The following is a 20,133-nucleotide window of genomic DNA, read 5'->3' as shown; positions in this document are numbered from 1 at the left end:
CCCGCCGTGGTTGCTCAGTGGCTATGGTGTTGGGCTGCTGAGCACGAGGTCGCGGGATCGAATCCCGGCAGCGGCGGCCGCATTTAGATGGGGGCGAAATGCGAAAACACCCCTGTACTTAGATTTAGGTGCAGGTTAGAGAACCCCAGGTGGCCCAAATTTGTGGAGTCCCGCACTACGGCGTGCCTCATAATCAGATCGTAGTTTTGGCACGTAAAACACCATTATTAAATTTTTTAAACCTCTTCATAAGCCTGTCACTTCACCCCCGGCGGCTGAAGCACCGACCCGGTGATGGTTAGGAGGTGGTCGAATGATATGGCTTAAAACGCGCGACGTGGACTACGTCGGAGTGAGGCTGAGCCACCGTGGTGTCAAGAGGGGCAATTTCGTACGCGACGTCGGTTACTTGGCGCAAGACGCGGTAATGGCCAGGGTAGCGTGAAAGTAACTTCTCCGAGAGGCCAATGCGTCGCGATCACGACCAAAGGCGAACCAGGGCGCCCGGTTTGCAGTGGGCGTCACGATGACGGGCGTCATATAAGCGCCGCTAATTTTTGTGCGAGTCCACAAGTCGATGTCGGGAAACATACCGTGCCTCTTGTGCCTTGAGTATGACTTCACGGGCGTAATCCGATGTGAAATGGAGACTAGCAGGCAGAACGGTGTCGAAAGGTAGCGTAGGGTCGCCGCCAAACAAGAGGAAGAATGGAGAAGTCTGCGGTATCGCGGCGAAAACAGCGTAGGGTTCGGTTGATGCGCTCGGTTAGACCGTTCGTTTGTGGATGGTAAGCAGTAGCACGTTTGTGTGTATTAGCGCACGAGTGCGGAATGTCATTAGCAAGTTTAGAAAGAAAATAGCGGGAGCCTCGGTCGGTGAGGAGCTGTCGAGGGGCATCGTGGTGAAGGATGACGTTCTCTAGTGAGAAGTCGGCGACATCGGTTGCATAGCTTGTCGTAAGAGCCCATGTGGTTGCGCATCGGGTAGCGTAGTCTGTTGCTACAGCAATCCACTTATTTCCCGAAACAGACGTAGGAAAAGGGCGTACAAGATTAAGCCTACAAAGAAGAATGCTTTTGATGGTACGCCAAGTAGTTGAAGGCGGTAAACAAGGAGTGTGGTAGGCTTTTTTCATTCTTGACAAAGGTCACAAGCAGCGATATAACGGCAGACGTCACGGTAAAGACCAGGCTAAAGGAAGCGCCGACGAACGCGGTCATAAGTTCGTGACAAGCCATGGTGACTGGCAGTCGGCACATCATGAAACTGGGCGAGAACGGTCTGACGCTGATCCGCAGGGACTACGAAAAGTCGGTCAGGGCCGTCAGGGCGCATGTTAGAGCGGTACAATATGCTATCTTAAAATTCAAACATGCGTAGGAATGGGTCGGGCGTCGTTGAAGTCAGCCTTTGAATAAAGTCTTCTAAAGAGGCGCCCTGGCATTATTCCTCTCCGATATCGCGAAAAGCAGTCAGAGAGAGAATGGTGACAGGTATGCCGGCCGCAGAAACATCAGGTGGGTCGACAGGATGGCGCGACAAGCAGTCTGAATTTTGATGTAACCTGTCGGTCTTGTATACGAATCAGTAGTTGCATTCTAGGAGGCGCCCAGAAGGATCTTTCAGGGCACTGTGGAATTACAATAGGTACGAAGTGGTTAGAGGGATTTGGAAAGGGGTGATGGTCCCTAGTTTGACTTTCGGCAATGCAGTCCTGTGCACGAGATCCGAGATTTGAGCAAGGTTGGAAGTTAACCAGCGAGGGGTAGGTAGACTTGCTCTGGGAGCACACGGAAATACACCAAATAAGGGGGTACAGGGTGACATGGGATGGACGTCATTTGAGGGCAGGGAAGCCAGCAGCAAGATAGAACTTGAGGAGCGATTGAGAGAAATGGTAGAAAAGCGGTGGGCAAGGAGAGTTTTCAGTTATTTGTACATGAGGAATGTTGACACAAAATGGAGGAAGCTGACCAGAAAATTGTCAATCAAATATTTGGACTGCAGGAGGGGTGCAAACCATGAAACAGCGGTTAAGAAAAAGGTTAAAGAAACAGAGAGCGGTCTGTGCAAAACAGGGATGGAGACGAAATCAGCACTGGGAACATACCTAACTTTCAAGAAAGAAGTTGCGAAAGAAAGACTTTAAGCGGGTAGAAAAAACCCAACGGAGGTTATCTGATTGGTGGCTAAAATCAAGGCAGGGGTGAAATTTCACCCACCACAAAGTACAAAATATGTTAATAGTCATGGCTAGGTGGCGTATGCCACCGCCCGATTGAAAGGGTTCAGCCTCATCGATCCACCTATCCATCCATCCATCCATCCAGGGACGAAAGCCAACGCAGAACGTGGTGATCAGTGTTGACTGTGAAATGTCGGCATAGTAAGTGAGAGAAGGGACAGGGAAGAGAGAAAGAGCGCTTTTTCTTGTCCCTTCTGTCACTTCCTACGTCGGTTGTCGCGCTGCTGAACAAATATGTAGCCGAAGCAACGAAGTCCTCAGAATCACTAGTATACCCGTAAAATAAACGTGGCTTCCGGAATGCGGTCTGCCGCTACATTCCTCGTTTGCCATTCGCATTACGACCGACAGTCATCGGGAGATGAGTTCTGCGGTATTATTTTTAACGAGTCTATTACAGAAGGTGGTGCGAGATTTCGCGAAATGCAGTTGCGGAAGAGCGTCCTCATGATGGATGCGCCACTCCGCCCAATCTTCTAAGGCGACAAACTGGACTATTATAGCGCGCAGTTCTGACGTTGATTTAGACACTTAGCTCTTACGGCATAAGATTTTATGAGCTCACTGCAATAGTCAATAGTCGTTTTTGGTGGTAATATCCGCCGTTGTTCGTAGCCAGCTATTGTTTATTGTAAGAAAAAAAACAATCCCATGTCTCAGCTTGAAGCGAACCCGTTTGGTACTCCGCGCTGTGTCGAGAATGTTGCCATTCAGGTACTCGCAGGCAGCTTCGAAAGAAGGCCCTTCAGAGGCGTCCTATCGAGCGATGTGTGACGTGTGCAGTTCGTAGAAGCATGCACAAGTTTCAGTTGCATACTACAGCGCTGGTGTCAGGCCATACCAACTGCGTGTAAAGCCCCTGAGGGGCTTTAACTGCGTGTACCGCGCGCAGAGTTACTGTACGGGCTCCCTTTGCTGAGCCTATACGCTGACGATACTTGTACTCTAAAGGCGCGCGAGGTGCGCGGAGAACAGTGGCGCAACTCTTACTGCGGGCGCTTTTATAGCTTCGATAGCGCTGCGCCGACTGCCATGACTCTTCGACGCACGTATTGGCGCTTCCTTGCAAAGTGCGGACTGCTGCTGAAGAAGCGAAACGTGGAGCTCCGCGCGTGGTTGCATCCAGGTAGCATCGGACTCAACAGACCGCAGCGCAGGGAGCAGCCCAATCGACAGCTCGACGTCGAGCAGTTTACGACGAGCTACGAGCAGGCAGGTCCTGCAGCTTACGCTGCGTCTGTGTTGCGTGTTTCGTGCAGGCCTCGCAATTTTTAATAGGCGGACAGTTTTATCGAATGCTAGTTTTTTATTACATTTATTTGTGAGTCAGCTTGACGGAGCTTCCCCCTTAGCCGACTTGGTTCACAACAGACTCTGATTATATATTCGGTTCAATCCTCACTATCACAACCCAGCTGATTTGCAAAATAACTTACTTACCAGGTCGAAGTCACCAATGTATAATGCAGTTTGACTTACAGGTTTCTATTGCTTCAAGGGGATACATAATCAAAAATAATCCGCTATTATAAAATGATCTTTGACTCTGTTGTTGGTTGGAATTCTTCACCGACTACCTTCTTAATTTACACTCAAGAACAGGTGAATAAAAGTGGCGTTTTTTCAAATTAAAACTCATTTCGCTAATTAACCGAGCGATGACACGAGAAACATTGCCGAACTAAAGTCCATTGAAGTAATCCCTTTAGTTTGCGCTGTAGGACCTCTTAAGAGGAGCAGTTTTGACGGTGACACACAGTAGAAGCGCGGTCTCCTTTATATTTTTTTAGTAAACGCCTCTGCAAAACAGAGGAAGCTGCTTGGGTAAAATGAAACTGACAAAACGCTAAAACAAGCATTGTACATCTTGGTAACGCGAAAAAAAAATGAAAGCAGAATCTAGCAGACTTGTGCGCCCGTGCCGAATCATAACCCAATTTTCAGCGAAGCTGTTTCATTCGAGCACTAGGCAATGCAATTTCGGTTGCCTGTAATTAAACCACGAACTTTTAAATTGTTCCCGTATTTGACTGGCCCGATGAAAACCTTGCCAGCATGTAACGGCTACGGGCGTTTCGTAAAGAAATTTTGCAAATGCAGTGATTCATCGACAAACATCTTGCTTTGTGAGAGCATTGGCCACATTGCGAGAACATCGGCCATATATTCCCCAAATTTCACTAAATGTGACCTTTGTCCGCACTTAAAGTTCCCCCAGGGTCGCAGGTTAAATTCTGCGCTGCTCCTAATACACTGTTATATAAGCCCAGATAGCCTGCATACTTGTGTTTAAGTGTTTAAGCAGTACTGTGTCGACACATTTTGGACCTCTCTATACCATTACCTATAACCTGCCTATACTTTTAAACAATTGTAAATAAGATTACTTTTGTAGTTCATAGTAGTAACACGTACTACGAACCTCTTATAACTCAAAGAGAGAAACAAATTGGATTAGATAATAATTTTTAACCGTGATGATGGAGAAGAACATTAATATTTGGTCACATGTACTCCCATGCCAACAACCATAATCTAGGTGTGAAAAAATCTCGGGGGTATAATAGCTCATAAACGCACCACCGCAGTTTCGAACACTTGCTTAATTTTTTTGCAAATTCGGTAGTTACTCCTGCAACACCGCATATTCAGTTTTGGCACGCACAACACTGCATATTCAGTGTTGGCACGCACAACACGACCCCCCGCCCCATTAAATGCATCCATGCGCACGCTATTAGAAATAGGCTTTCAGCCCTTGAACGTAACGTTAAATCCTTTGTACCGGACAACCTTTCAATTTCCGTAAAGGTGAGGCACGCAACACGTTGTTGCACCAAACTTTTTCTCTTTATTACAAGTCCTCAACTGGGCCAGATCGTAAATTTAACGTTTTCACCATGTATTTACCACTTCCATATCGTCGGCAAGTTATAAACCTATGAAATGAGATAATCTTTTCAGGTCGTCCAGTGAGAGCTGGCTGGGCTTAGTACACCTGTATGGGTGGCAATTAGTATCTCGCTACGTTTTGCAGCGAAGCTCTCTATGGCTACGGTCCATGATTTGAAGGGGTCCGCCTGGTAAAACACTGCTTTAAAGCTCTCCCCTAAATAGTGGGAGTGAAAGAGCCGGCAATAAATGCAAACACATATCGCCACTCGTGCCGGAGCCAAGGTCAATCCAAATAGGTCGCGAAGCTTCCGGCGAAAAGCGCTTCAGAACATTTTGTAACCGACATCAGCAAGGGTGGTCAGGGGAGCAGCGATTGAAGCGCAAATACGTGAGGAGGGAACAAACACTGGGAAAGAAAAAAAAGCGTTAAAACGAGACACATTTTGATTGATTCAACGAAAATAAAATTACTAATCAATTTTATATACGCGTGGAGAGGAAAGAAAATACAGCTCTATGTAATTTATTGTTACCAATAAATACCTTTTTTTTCAGCGCCTATACCGCTATCACTTGCATGAAATGCAGCTCTTGAAGTGTGCAGAAGGCAAGCTCGTAAAATTCACCTGTTACAATACGCCCCCCTCACATGTTGTGCTGCTTTGCTTGTCGACATTTGTCTTAATTTGGTGGCGGACGTAGTTTCATCGTACCTTAGCCTGTTCAGTCAAAAGTAGTGAGTTACGACCACCAGGTAATTGTTTGGTTTAGGTGTTTTTGTGCGGCTACGGTTGCCGACAGGCTTAGTGCCCGACGATGGGACCAGCCCTCTACACCCAGAGCTTTCGCCATGCTTCAAAAAAAGTACGTTCTGTTCAAGGGTGCGATCTCGACACCCATGCGACAGAGATTTTGCTCCATCGCTTTCCACACTGAAATGCTCCAAACGCCCATCAAGTCTAATGGCGAATTGGAATGAAAAAACTTCATTGGAGGTCCTTCGCAACGTGCACTAGCACGTAGGGGGCCACTCCTACGTCAGGACAGAAAGGCCTAGCCTCTCCGCCACGTCACGGGCCCGTTGGACTGCCCATAGTTGCGTTTCAAAATCCGGACTGCGTAGATAAGCCTCACACTCGGACGACGTAACGTCATCGTCACCACGTAACGCGGGGCACCACCAGAGCTTGTGTTCTAAGTCAAGACACTTGAAAATACAGCCCTAATGGCGGGACACTAAAAGAAGTTCCGCGACTTTGAGAGCAAAATGTCGTCACTTGCGTTTTTAACGAATATGGCGTCACGTAATTTTTTCTCCACCGGAAGTGTTCCCTCGTCACACAGATGGCGCCGAGCTCCATGAACTACCGATGAACATCCATGTTTTCAACGTACGGGCTTCTATGAAAGCTTCGCTACCAGGTATATTTACGTTGCCGGAGCTTGGTTTAGCGGCCACCTGTGTCTAAAATTATGTGCGTGACGTAGTGTGCGCCTTATACAGTGACCAAGGGAAAATGGTTGGCGTCTCTCGGCGCAACTGCGCGAACGCGCTCGTGCCACTGCTCACGCGTTCGTCGTCATCGTCTTCTTGCACAGCTGGCACCGTTGCCGCTCATTCTTCCAGCGTAGAATTTACTCCTCTTCTGTCATCGCTAACGGGAGTTTGAGCCATTGCTTAATGTGATATGTTCGTCTTACTAGATTTAATAACAGAGGTGGATACGTGAATGTGTGTGCGTACTTATCGTCACGATGGCCACCGATCTGGACAATAATTATATTCGTACCTTTGTTCAAGATTCTGTGTCACCTCTGTGTCGTGCATTAAACAGCTTCGCTAGTCATGCATCTTCACAGAGAGAAATGGCTCATGATTTTTTTTTCGTGATGTTGATATGCGATGTTGCAACGTGGAAGTTAAGGGTGTACAGATGAAGCAGAATGAGGATGTCATGGAGATTATAAATAAGAAAACTAAAGCCATCGAGAAGCCACTTGAAAGTGGTGACATCGAGGTTTGCCACCGCGTTAGAAGTACGGGAAATACAGATACCCTGAATATAGTGATGGAGTTCGCCCGTAGATCAGTCCGTGACTCCTTCCTTGAGAAAGCTCGCAAGGAGGGCATAACGTCAGATGACATTGAACTTGAACCGAAGACCGCACCCTTCATCAGTGAGCACTTGAGTCCTTCCATCAAAACACTATTTGGAGCAGGAAATGCAAAAAAGAAAGAATGCAAGTGGAAATATACACGCACTCGGAATGGCAAAATATTTGCTCGCAAAACCGAAACTTCAGTGGTCATTCTGATTACCCACCTTGACGATTTGCACAATATTGCGTAGTTCTACCTGCAGGCATCTGAACTAAGTTCGTGGTTACATGAATTATGAACCACATGAAATTAAGCATTTAATAGAACCCCAAAAACTGTTTTGTCTTTCTTTCCATTTAAACATTAGTTCCTCAACAGACGAAGAAGGTGTATTAGCAACTCTACTGGATAATTTCGGAGTGCCACTTACAGCAATAATATTGACTGAAACGTGATATACACCGGCATCGAACGTGTTTCACCGTCCCGGCTATCAAAGCTTTCACCAAAAACGCGAAGATAAAAGAGGAGGAGACATTCTGCTTCTGCTCAGGGAAACAAAATCTTGTGAAATTGTCGCGGAATACATGGCAACAACCGTTGATTACAAAGTGCTCCCTCTCCGAAGCTCGAAAAAACTTTTCTGTGTTATTTACGGGCCACCTTCGCAATCATTAGTCGTTTTTTAGCACTTCATGAAAATATTTTAGCTATCCATCTGACCAATCTATAGACATGGTTCTAGGCGGTGATATCAACATAAATATGCTTTCACCGACACAATAGCAAAAAGCAACCACAAAACTGCAGGTTTGTATTGCCGAGAACGGTTTCTTTAGCGTAATAACAAAGCCGACGCGAGTTACTTCAGAAAATACATCTTTATTAGATGTATTCATTAAAAACGTTGACATTAACTTATTACCCGCAGATGTTGTTTGCACTGACATTAGTGTTCATCTTGGAATCTTCATGTTAGTTGATAAGTCTGCACATGTTATGAAAAAGAACACGCGAGTAATTTTTACGCAGTCTATTACTAATAGAAATCTTGAAGCCTTTCGCAAGGCTATTAGTAAAAAAATTTGGAGCCACGTTTTTGAGGCCGACAGTAGTGATGCTGCACAATAATTTTATTCCTGCATTTAAGTCCATCTATGACCCGCGCTTTCCATTAAAAAAAGTGACCACGCCATCACGGGCGCGGAAACCGTGGAGGACGTCGGAGTTACTCCAAATGATTAGGAACAAGAATAGCTTGTACGCACAATTCGTAAAATCAAACAATGAAAACTTGTATCGCAAATACAAAACGTACAGAAATAATCTTACATAGAAACTTAAGATGACTTGGCATGCTTACATTACAAATGTATTTTAGGGTCCGACTGAACAAGGATCGGATATTACTTGGAGGAAATCGAATTCCTCATTGAAGCTAAATACTCCTAATACTCTTGATAACTTTCAACATGAGGGACATCAAATTTCTGGCACTTGCTTAGTTGACGATTTTAACAACTTTTTATTCAACAGGCTTCTTAGAGTCAGATAAACAGTAACCAAAATTACATTGAATTCACGAAAGGAAGCAGCAGTCCGACGTCACTTTTCTTTGGTCCCACTAACTGCGCAGAAGTTTTCTCGTGCATAATCGCTATAAAAATAGCAAGTCAGTAGACACAAGTGGCCTTCATATAGGGCCAATTAAACATGTGCTTCATTACATATGCCCGGCTATCACACACATTTATAATCTCTGTTTTTCCGAAGGCATTACAAACTGCTCGAGAGATACCGGTCTTTAAATGTGGCGACAAAAACTTGTTACCAGCATCGCCCTATATCTATAATACGGGTATTCTCAAAAGGTATAGAAAAATAAATGCATAGAAGGGTACTATCATTTTAATAAACATAACCTTCTCCTTGATTTTTAACACGATTTTCGAAAGAATCTATCCGCAGATACAGCATTACTGACTCAAAAAGAAATAACAATAAAAAAAGTTTTCAAATAAGGCGATAGTTGCAGGAATATACATAGATTTTACCAAAGCTTTCGATGTAACAAATCACTTTATTCTGCTACACAACGTGAGATCCTACAGTGTCCGCGCTAAAGCACAAGATCTTATGAAATCCTAGCTCTCACAGAGAACACAATATGTCGATTTTAAAAAGTCAATCTCTTCAATACAAAACATTAGTGCAGGAGTCCCTGAGCGAAACATTTTGGGGCCGCTCTTGTTTTAATTTCGTGCATTGTTTTAATACCGTGCATTGTGCAACTGACAGTAAATTTGTGTCTTACACAGATGACACTTCAGTGTACATATCCGGGAAATTCGAAAGTGATATCGAAGAGAAAGCAAGTAGAACAATAGATGCGTTAAATTAATGGGCGAAAGCAAATACTCTGAAGATTATTTCTAAAAAGACAAAAGTAGTACTAGACTTTCAAAAATGGAAGGTAATACCAAGGCCGCTCAATGTTTTCTTAAGCCACCATCTTGTAGAGAGAGTAGATTCTGTCAAAGTCCTTGGCGTCATATCTTCTAAACGCTTTACTTGGAATTATCACGTTGACCATATCAAATCAAAAATATCTTCAGCAGTCGCTGTTATGTCACGCCTGTGCTCTATATTATTCCTGGTAATGTTAGGCTGCTGGTTTATAACTCTTTAATTCTCTCTCTCTTACGATATGGCAGTACTGTTCGGGGTACTACGGGTATCACTAATTTGTCCAAATTGCACCATCTTCAAAAAAAAAAAAAAAAAGCTGCGAGATGCATTGCTGGTGTGCCTTACTGCTTCCCAACACGTGACCTCTTTTTAAAGTATGAAATATTACCCTTCTCTGTTGTATACAAATACACACTTTTAATGAGTTGCAAATCCTCATAACGAAATGATGAAAATTATATTGGTCATTTGGCAGAACTAGCAAATAACAGCCACATTTCGCAGGCCAGACTTAAAGAAATATGGTTGGTTACGACACCTATAGCATAATACACCGAACAATCTATCTCTTATATTTTGCCAGTGTTATTAAAAAAGTTAAACCAAGAAGTGTTTGGCCCTTTAGAGCATTCAAATATTGTTATTTAACAATTTTTTTTCTGAACAAGTGTATGTTAAGATACCTGATGCATTTTATGATTCATATTGTTTCTTTCCCATAGCGTTGTTACTATTTGCTTTTGTAGTGCAATGAATAGTGCTGTTTCTTACCTAGTGTTTGCCATTCTCTCGTCCCTTAATTGTTTTTTTTTTGTGTGAAAAATTACCTCTGTTGTTCATCTGCTGTACTGCAAAGTTGAAAACGGGGCAGGACCTCTGTCAAGCGTGCGAGTCGTTAGTCCTGTCTACTTCCCTATTTCAGAGAAAATAAACAACTGGTTGATTGAGTGACATTGAAGTAAAATAGAGTATGTTTTACAGCAGTTTCTGAGATGAAATGACCCATATATATATATATATATATATATATATATATATACAGGGTGTCCCAGATATCACGCTGCACGATTTAAAAAAAGAGGAACAGCATTGACGCAACGCAAACCTAGTGCGTATTGTTTCCAGTAAAGTGAAGTAGCCGCTGGTAATTTTTTTCGTTACTGAGATTTAATTAGGTAATTGTAAATACTTATCTAACTCAAGAAGTACTGTCCTACTTATTAAAGTGTCCATGAGATCATACAAAACTCCCGATACAACTTTCTGTTGTTCAATACATGCATGGTAAATGTGTTTTTCCGAGCGTGAAAGATGCCCGCGAATACATGCAGAATTGCTACGCGACTGGCGGCTCGAGGCACTTTGCGTGGACTCGCTGGCTTCTTTCACACTCGGAAAGACACATTTATGTGGCGCGTATTGAGCAACAGAAAGCTGTATCGGTTGTTTTTCATGTTGCTATACACTTTTCCCATTGACACTTTGATAATTAGGACAGTACTTCTCGAGTAGAATAGTTAATTACAAAAAACTTATTACATCTCAGTAACGAAAAAATTGCTGGCGGCCACTCCACTGCACCGGAAACAATACGCGCTAGGTTTGCTTCGCCTAGCGCCGGTCCTCTTTTTTTAAATCGTGCTGCGTGATAGCTGGGACACCCTGTATATATATATATATATATATATATATATATATATATATATATATATATATATATATATATATCGTGAAGGACCCAAAGGCGCTGACTAGCCACAGCAGCCACGCAAGTCGGGCTACGTACCTCAGAGGGTTTTCAGGATGCAGGCCCACCGCTCGAAGAAAGGTGACCGCGAGTTCACCGGGAATCAGGCCACGCTGCGCCGCGGCGAACACTTCGTCGTCGGTGCACATGGAAAAGGCCGCCACGAATGTGCCGCTCTGCGCTCCTTCGTAGCATAGGGACACACTAACGGGAGTGGCAATTCCCGTAGTGCGAGTGGCTGCGCGTCCGAGGGTCGACATCAACTCTCTCAGACGTACCCCTAAGATTATTTTAAAGGAGAACATTTCCAACCATTCGGTACTCATGCATGGTGGCATGGTGCCACTCTCGATATCATTCGTCAGCTCGTCGAAGGATTTGCTGCCGAGCATGCATGGAACGCTACGAATGGCAGTGATGCTAGTCTGGACATAGTTCCCCATTGCCAACATTGCGAGCGCCCAGAACGCCGTCGCAAGGCTGCGGTTGGCCAAAGATGCCGAGGTCGGAGGGCTCCGTCCCAGCAACGTGCTGACCAAGTAGATGAGCAGGCTGTGTGCGCTGAAACGATGTCGCATGGGCGAGTGTCCGAAGTGGTAACTTGCGAGAGAAAACATTGCTACCAAGCAACCCAAAAGCACCAGAGACACAAAGAACAAAATGACCGATGCTCTGGAATCAATGAAAGTTAGTTGTACGGCCCTTCTGGGGTGGCTGAAAACGCACAGAGCTGCAGGTGGGTACTGGGCGTACATGAACAGACCAAAGGCATGTACTACCGCACTGCTAATAGGCAGAAGAGTTAGGTCAGCTTGCTTCTTGTGCACGTCCATAATATAGCCAAACGAAATTTTTAGTGTGCTGTTGAGGGACGTGTGCGCGCTTATCACTGCTAGGGCATCGGGCGAGCGTCGTACTTCTTCGTGACTAGCCCCAAGTGCTGACACCACAGCTGTATAAGCCTGACCTCTCGGAAATATTTTGTGAGGGGCTTGAATTTTGGAAAATAGATGATCCGCAGAAACCACCCGTCGCATGCTGCAATTACGAAAGTTGTCTGCAGGGGCGTTGAGGCTCTCAGAAGTGATACTTACGACATGGCAGAGATGTTGTCGAAGCTTTCGAAATATTTCTTCGTGTGTTCTTGCCGAAACAAAGAAACGAGTACGCATTAGACGTGGCATAAGCTCTTCAATGTGAAATATTGCGTGCAGAGTATCACCCGATAACCAAGGCACGAACACTTCGTTCCGTTCAAACAGAGACATGGGGGCAGAATCAATCAATACTACGCAATGGTCAGAAGTCCACATACCCTTGCGTATTAACTCACATTTCATTTTGGTAAGCGAAGCTGTACTAAGAAACTTCACCGGAACAGGCAACTGATGAAAATTCCCGGAGAAATAATGCGCGTCCTCTGGAGAGTAGAGCAGAAATGGACGAGCCGCAGACGCATTGACAAACGCCATTACACTTAGAATTGAGGGAGACAGCTCGGATGAAATGCAATTCGGCGAATCAAATTGCCGAAGCACTCCAATCAGCAACATCGAAATCCAAAAATTGAAAGATAGCATCGTCATAGGGGTAGCACACGTGCTATGGGAAGTTTCCCTTTGTTTGATTCCGCAAAAAAAAAAAAAAAGACACGATGCGCCGTTTGTGGAGGTAGAAGCTAACTTTTCGGCAGAACCGTGCTTTTCTGGCGTATTGTATAGTGTGGTAGTACGCCAGACTCTCTGTGCAGTTAGAAAGAACTAATGATTGTATCGTTCTTTCCTAGGTGACGTGTCTATCTGGCCGCTACTTTTTGAGAACCAGCATTGTTATGTATTTCAAAATAGTGCCAGGAACCACGCAGCCTTGTATATAAAAAAAAAAGCCAGACGCGCCTTCTTCCTGATCATTTCCACTTACCCTTCCTCAAGGCGCTAAGCCGTGTTTTCAAAAGGACTGCAGAAAATAAAGCCTCTTTCTCTCCACAATGACACACTCTTTCGACGCATGCAATCTAAGCTGTTTCGGTCGATCTACTTGGCTAGTGGGATGCCGCGAAATGTCATGCAAATTCAATTCACGTTATGACGTTTATAATTATTTTTCGATCGAATATTTTCCAACGAGATAAGGGCACTGTTGCCGTGTAACACGTTGTCGTGACTGTTTCGTTGATGATCTCACGATTTTACCCGCGTTTTCCAATCCACCCAGCTTCACGACGGGACGGGATGTTCTCACAAGACGATCAGGTGCGTTCATTTATTCACGGGTGGCGCCCATCCTTATCACAATTTCTTTGGCTATGGTTGACAGTGGCAAGAGAAGAATCTGTGTTGCCTGGCACACAATTTTTTTGATGTGTAGGCAACAATTCAATTTCCGCTAATGGGTCGACCTTCAACCGCTAAGTAGTGGACGCGCTCAAGGTGTTAGAAAGCAGAAAGTTTGTCTTGGAAGCGCTCGTCCACAGCCCAAAGGGTCAGTTAAAGACATCCTAAGATTTCGTTTCGGGCATTATAAACGTAAGGATAACGACATAGCCTTTTCCTGTGTCCGCTCGATGGTGACCAAGTCAAGTTAAAGCTTATAAAAGAAAGTGCTGATGCACAGGTTAACAAAATTATTAAGCCCGGTCACTTGACACCGTTGTCACTTCATCTAGAGAGGGAGAGAGAAACATTCATTTGTACCAGGGTGCGGCATCATTGTCGTAGGGCGGAGCCCTTAGTTCCGGGCCTCAGTGGCTCGCACTTACCCTCGTGCTGGCTGGATCAGTTAGGCCGTCGCTGTTCTTGTGGCATTGAGTTAGTCACCACATTCGCCCAGGAGCAAGGGGAGGGTCAAGCAATGGAGGGGATTAACCCGGAGGGATTGGACTTCATCTAGAGAGAAATGCTTCACAGCGATCAAGGCAGGAGCGGAAGAAGTCGCAAAGCAATGGGTGGGGAAAAAAGGACCGCTTGCGGTAGTCCTTCACGTTGATACGATGTCGACGGTAAACCGTACGCTTCCCGATACGGTGTGACCGTTGTGTTTTCGGCCAATAGCATGCTGAGCGTCCCTTTCCCGGTGATGCACAAGAGCCCCGCCAGAAAAAGATGCCACAGTACCGGAAGCAGGGGCTAAAATTTGTTCCGTGTGAATGTAGTGCCGTCAACAACATTTCTTTTTTGATGTGGGCGCAATTACAGTGCGCAGATGGGTCGCAGCTTGAATATTAGGTTCATGGGTTATCGCAGCTCCATGAACCTCAGCTTCATGGAGCACTTCAGCTTCAATAAAAGAAACTCTTAGTATCGCACGGGACGCGAATCTTCTAGAGAGAAAAGCTCTTCTAGAGAGAGAAAAAAAGGAAATCTAGCGCACTTGTTGCAATCTACGTGAAGCAAAACGTATAAATAAGGGCTATACAACTAAATGCGATGAATAAAACTGAGTTTATTTTCATCCTCTGCAACTCTAACTTCATGCATTGTTTAGGTTAGTGCGCCACACTGGTCGCACATTATTCTCGTGTACTGTTTAAGCGCCAGACCGTTCATAAGCCATGCTGAAATGCAAATACGTTGCCTTACGGATGGACACTGCGAGCCGTCGACGCAACAATGTCACGAGCACTAAGGCGATTTGCAGTGTGTGTCGTGGTGGCGTTAAGGTGACTATGCACAGTAGAGTACGTCGCATTTGTAGATGTATTTAGGAATTCTGTGCCAACAAGGAACCCGGGGCATCCGGCGGCACATACTCAGCTGCCCAAGAATCGGGCAGGCCAAATACAGGAATATTACCCCCGTATTCACAAACGCACCTCGACCCGACCCTCCACTCGAATTGCTGCTTGAGGGCGGCTTTTCATTTCACAAATCGCCCTCCACTCGAAAGGCGCCTTGAGTGATGGAAAGCTCGAGCGTTTTACTCGAGAATCTCAATGTAGCCCCGCAGCTACCTTGAATCGCTCCTTGAGTGAAGTTAGTGCGGAAAGATGGCTGCGTTGTGATCTGTCACTGGCCTCGTCGGCTTTTTCAGATGAACGCCAGTTACCTCCGCAGCTTTTCTTTCATTATCGATGCTGCGCATCTTCAAGGGCATCGTTTTACGGACTGGTGCAATCCTCTGGAGTGCTTCGGCAACGGAGTAATTCTACTGTGGCACCGATGCAGATCGGCCGTCCTGTCAAGAAGACTGCCAGCTAGTGCAGTGACCTGTCGTCTTATTCCGTGCATGAGCCAGTTGATGACCTGCATACGTGTATTCTTCGTGCAAGTGCTCCGAAACTACTATCAGCGCCAGTGCGCTGTTTCTCGCGGGTGATCATACAAAGCAGCATCATTTGAAACGCGGCACGATACATAACTGCGGCGGACTTCGAACCTATGAAAAGAAAACAACTGCGAAGATTCCTGCCGTTAGTGGGTGTATTGCCTGTGTGCTCGATTGCTGGATGCGGGTCTGGCTGCGCGAGCGCCGGAATTCGCTCCACCTGAGCGGTTTGTACTCGGGTGCATCACTTACTACGCTATTCCAAGGACGGCTAAGCGCACCACAGCAAGGCGAGCTTCTCTAAAAACGACCAGGTGCGTTCACTTTTCTGTTTCTCTAAAATTTCATGTAGTTAGTTGCTCTAGGGAAAACAAAAAGTATACTGTAATTTTGCGTGGGACGTGTGGCAGTAGCTGCTATTTACAGTCGTTAGCAATAATTGCGTGAGCCTTGATTCAAAACATTCAGTTTAATTAGCTTATGCTTATGAACATCCAAGCCCCACGAGGAAGTGAGCAACCATGAAATGGTTTTCATAATTATACCTGCAGGTATATAGAGAAAATGTAATGTTTTATTCCAATAAAAAACATTGAATAACAACACAAGAGAGGACAGTTTTTGTATATAACTTTATCTTTATTGTGATAAAAAAAGCTGTAGCAGTTGACCAACTCCTAATACAGAAAACGCTAGCAAGTGGTAGCAGATAAATGTCACATATACTTCTTGCGAACATTCCAGCTATTAGTGAGTGCATTATGTAAGTGTTAGATTGCTGCATGTCGGTCTGGCTGTGCGAACGCCAGACCAGTTTAAAAATGCATCTTTGCAAATATGAATGAAAACAGTCCGAGCTTATCAATGTAAAAAAAATCGGCTTCCTGAACACAATGAAAATCTTTAACGAATGTATTTACTGCGAAAAGTAAACTGATGAAAACGATACTGTACGTGAGCTAGTTTTATGTGCGTTAACATCATTGTATGTTTATAACCAACCCCTTCTCTTATGCAGGAACCACGCTGCCAACGCAACCACGCAGAGCAACTGCCTTTTCAAGGGTGCTGCGCTTGCGTTGCTGTGCAAGCGGAGAAAAGTGGAGCTCCAGTTAATGTGTCCTGCAGCACTGCAGTCGTTGTCGCACTATTTTGGCTAAAACCTCTATCTTCTTTCTGACATCCTAACAGCTCAAACCTCACAACTAAAGGCATTTTGCATACATCTGCCTTCATAGGCACCTAGCAGCTTAAGTCTGTATTTTTCATCCAGGTTACTTTTCTTAAGCCATATTTAATAAAGCAGTCTGTAACTGTATCACTGAATTATTTCTTGTCAATCCAAGTGTCAATTTCTGAAACAATAAATTAAGATTATGCTCGTCTATTTGTGTTATGATAGGATTGCAAAAAGAGCCTGGACTCTGATCCTACAAACACAAGCAGTAGTACTACTGACAAAGCTGTTCTAGAATAAAACACCATCCGTGTTCTAGCAGTATGCTAGACCATAGCATACCGTCGGGTGTGGCCGCCCGACGGTATGCAGTGGTAAATCCTTACAGAATATACACTGCTTCAGCTCCGTTTCTAACTTCAGCTTAAGATGAGTTATGAAGGTCGGAACAATGAATTTGTTCCATTCGATGTGAATCACAGTTGGCTTCCATGGGGCTTGCAGAAGTTCAGTAACTGACCGAGGAACAAAGCGTGTCTTGTGGGATCCCACAACACGCTGCTGAAAAATACAGTATAGAGCGCATTACTACCATGAGCTCAGCAAACCTGAGATCAACTATTAAAATTATGGTATATTTCTTGATGCACACTTGCTCATGCAAAAGTAGCTTCAACATTCCACCAAATACTTAAGTGCTGCATTACAAATTGTGGGCAGTAAAAAGCTCACGTATCAACCGTAGCACATTATGCGCAACTCATGACTCGCAGATCATAATCATGACTATGCTCTTAAAAACAATTATATATGACTTTTAAAGAGGAATGAAATATGAGTTTAATTTCATTACGGCATAGCTGTTTCGTGTTTGCGGTTTTAAATAACATGGCGTGCATTTCACCATTTTGTCAATGTGGCCAGACATAACATCAATATTATTAATGATAAGTATGAAAAATAAGCACAGACTAACTACCGGGCTGATCAGTCAAGTACTTCCGCAGCACCTAAGTTCTTTCAGGGAAGGGAGATGGTGCATTTCGAACAGGCATACACCGTGGGCGCGTTAAGTTAGCCTGCTCCGAACTCCAAAGGAGCACGCTCGAGTGCGCTCGAGTGCGACGCCTTCGGAGCTTAACTTAACGGCGATTTTCGCCGACTGCTTTCGGGTGCACGAACGCACCGCCTGGCGAATGTTATCTTGCTTCCGCATCCGCTATCGCACTTCGCGCGCTTTTCGAAAATGGCTCCGCCGACCGTACTCCTGCTGTTCTTGTTAGACGATGAAGAGGTAGAACTTGACGCGCGGCGACGGAGACAGCAGCAGCGGCTTACGTATGTGATGTAAGCTGTTTGTGCTGTTCTCAGAGGTACCCTATCAGAGGATTTATTTCTGTTCCGCGGTATGGCGACTGATGGCTCATTGCAGATCTGCTTCTTTCTGGGGTTTTACGTGCCAAAAAAGAGTTCTGATTATGAGGCACGCCGTAGTGGAGGGCTCCGGAATAATTTTGACCACCTGGGGTTCTTTAACGTGCACAACAACGCAAGAACACGGGCGTTTATGCATTTCGCCTGCATCGAAATTGATTGCAGATCGCAAGAGGACAGAATGCCGTATGATCCGAGGCATCCAGGATTACGTCATCAACGTTGTGCCCAGATACACAGATACACAATTCAAAGAGCAGTTCAGGATGGACAGAAGCACTTTTGAGGTAAGTAGTCCTATCAGTTTGAAACAACGCACGCGGTTTAATCTGCCCCCCCCGTAACTGACGCCTCTGCCTTGCAGTCATCGACAGTCTGTGGATTATTTTTGCAGAAGGTCGCTGTACACAGGACTGCATGTGTTTCACGAGGACCAATTTTTTATCAGATTTAATATGTCGTAACTAGTCTGCTAGGAATATCAGTGCTCACTGCACAGGTCTTATTGATGCTAAGTGTATTAAGTACAAGCTAGCAATCATTATCAAAACTGTGCTAGCTGTTGGCTTCCAGGTCCTGCTGCAGATCACGCAGGAGAGACTCACCATTGAAAGGACACCAAGGATACCTCTCCATACAAAGGTGCTAATGGCTCTGTGGCTGCTTGGCAACCAAGAGTCCTTCCGAGGTGTTGCCGACCGTTTTGGGGTCAACAAGGGCCTGCTGCACTACGTTGTTAACATCATTGAACTCTGGGCAGGTGCAGCACCGGACTTTATCCAGTGGCCTTTGTCACTGCAGGATGTAGCCAATGAATTCTACTGAAAGTGGCGGTTTCCTGGAGTTGTCGGTGCTGTGGACGATTGCCATATCGCTATCAAAGCCCCAGAGAACGAGCAGGGTGCTTATTACAACAGGAAAGAGTTCCACTCAATCATCCTGCAGTGGTGCTGTGATAGCAATATGGCAGTCACCCATGTGCACGCAGGCTCTCCAGGAAGAATGCACGATGCCAAGGTTTTCAGTGCATCAGGCCTGGACAAGCTAGTAGAGACCTTACCAGCAAACTTTCATATCCTTGGCGACTCGGCCTATGCACTGTCTGTCGGACTCATGAGGCCGTATACAGGAATAATGGCCATCTAAGTTCACAAGAAATAAAATTCAATAAAGTACTAGGCGCAGCAAGATAAGTGATTGAGCGTGCGTTCGCACAGCTAAAAGGCAAATTCAGGCGGCTGAAATATCTTGACATGAAAGGCACTGCACTCATTAGTAAATATGTGCTGGCATCACGTGTTCTGCACAACATCATACTTACCGTAAAAACCGTAATATAGGTCGAACTTTTTTCAAAAAACCATTGCGAAAAGTCGACCCTCGTCTTATATACCGGACATTAGCGCAAAAACTACGGAAGTCTTGCAACAATGGGAAGGTGAAGTAAACAGCCGCCTTCGCCATCGCATTCAGGCTGCTTTTTCACATTTTCTTTCAAATTGAGCGGAAGCCGACGGAACTTCACCGTCGCCTTCAAGAAAAAGGCGACTGAGTACGCGGAAGCCCACGGCAACCCGCCAGGTTGCCGTGGGCTTCGTATCGTGCGACCATCGACCCCCGTGTTTGTCAGCACGTTATCATCATGGCACGGGGCAGCATTTAAATAAATACTGTCACCATTGTGCAACCGGCTGAGTCGCATTTGTTTAATGGTAAGGGTGTCTTTCGGTACTTTTCTCATTGAAAAAGATTTTTTTTTTCATTTTTAGAATTGGTTAGTTGGAGGTCGACCTATATTCCG

General features: G+C 45.1%; 1 pseudogene; it reads left to right on the top strand.

Annotated features, from left to right (window-relative positions):
* Positions 1-1,237: 1,237 nt before the first annotated feature.
* Positions 1,238-19,672, top strand: LOC119444696 (putative nuclease HARBI1; annotated as a pseudogene).
* Positions 19,673-20,133: the final 461 nt, after the last annotated feature.

Source organism: Dermacentor silvarum, chromosome 3, assembly GCF_013339745.2.
Source record: "Dermacentor silvarum isolate Dsil-2018 chromosome 3, BIME_Dsil_1.4, whole genome shotgun sequence".
In the NCBI taxonomy this organism is placed as follows: Eukaryota; Metazoa; Arthropoda; class Arachnida; order Ixodida; family Ixodidae; genus Dermacentor; species Dermacentor silvarum.
This window is presented reverse-complemented; position numbering and strand designations above follow the sequence as displayed.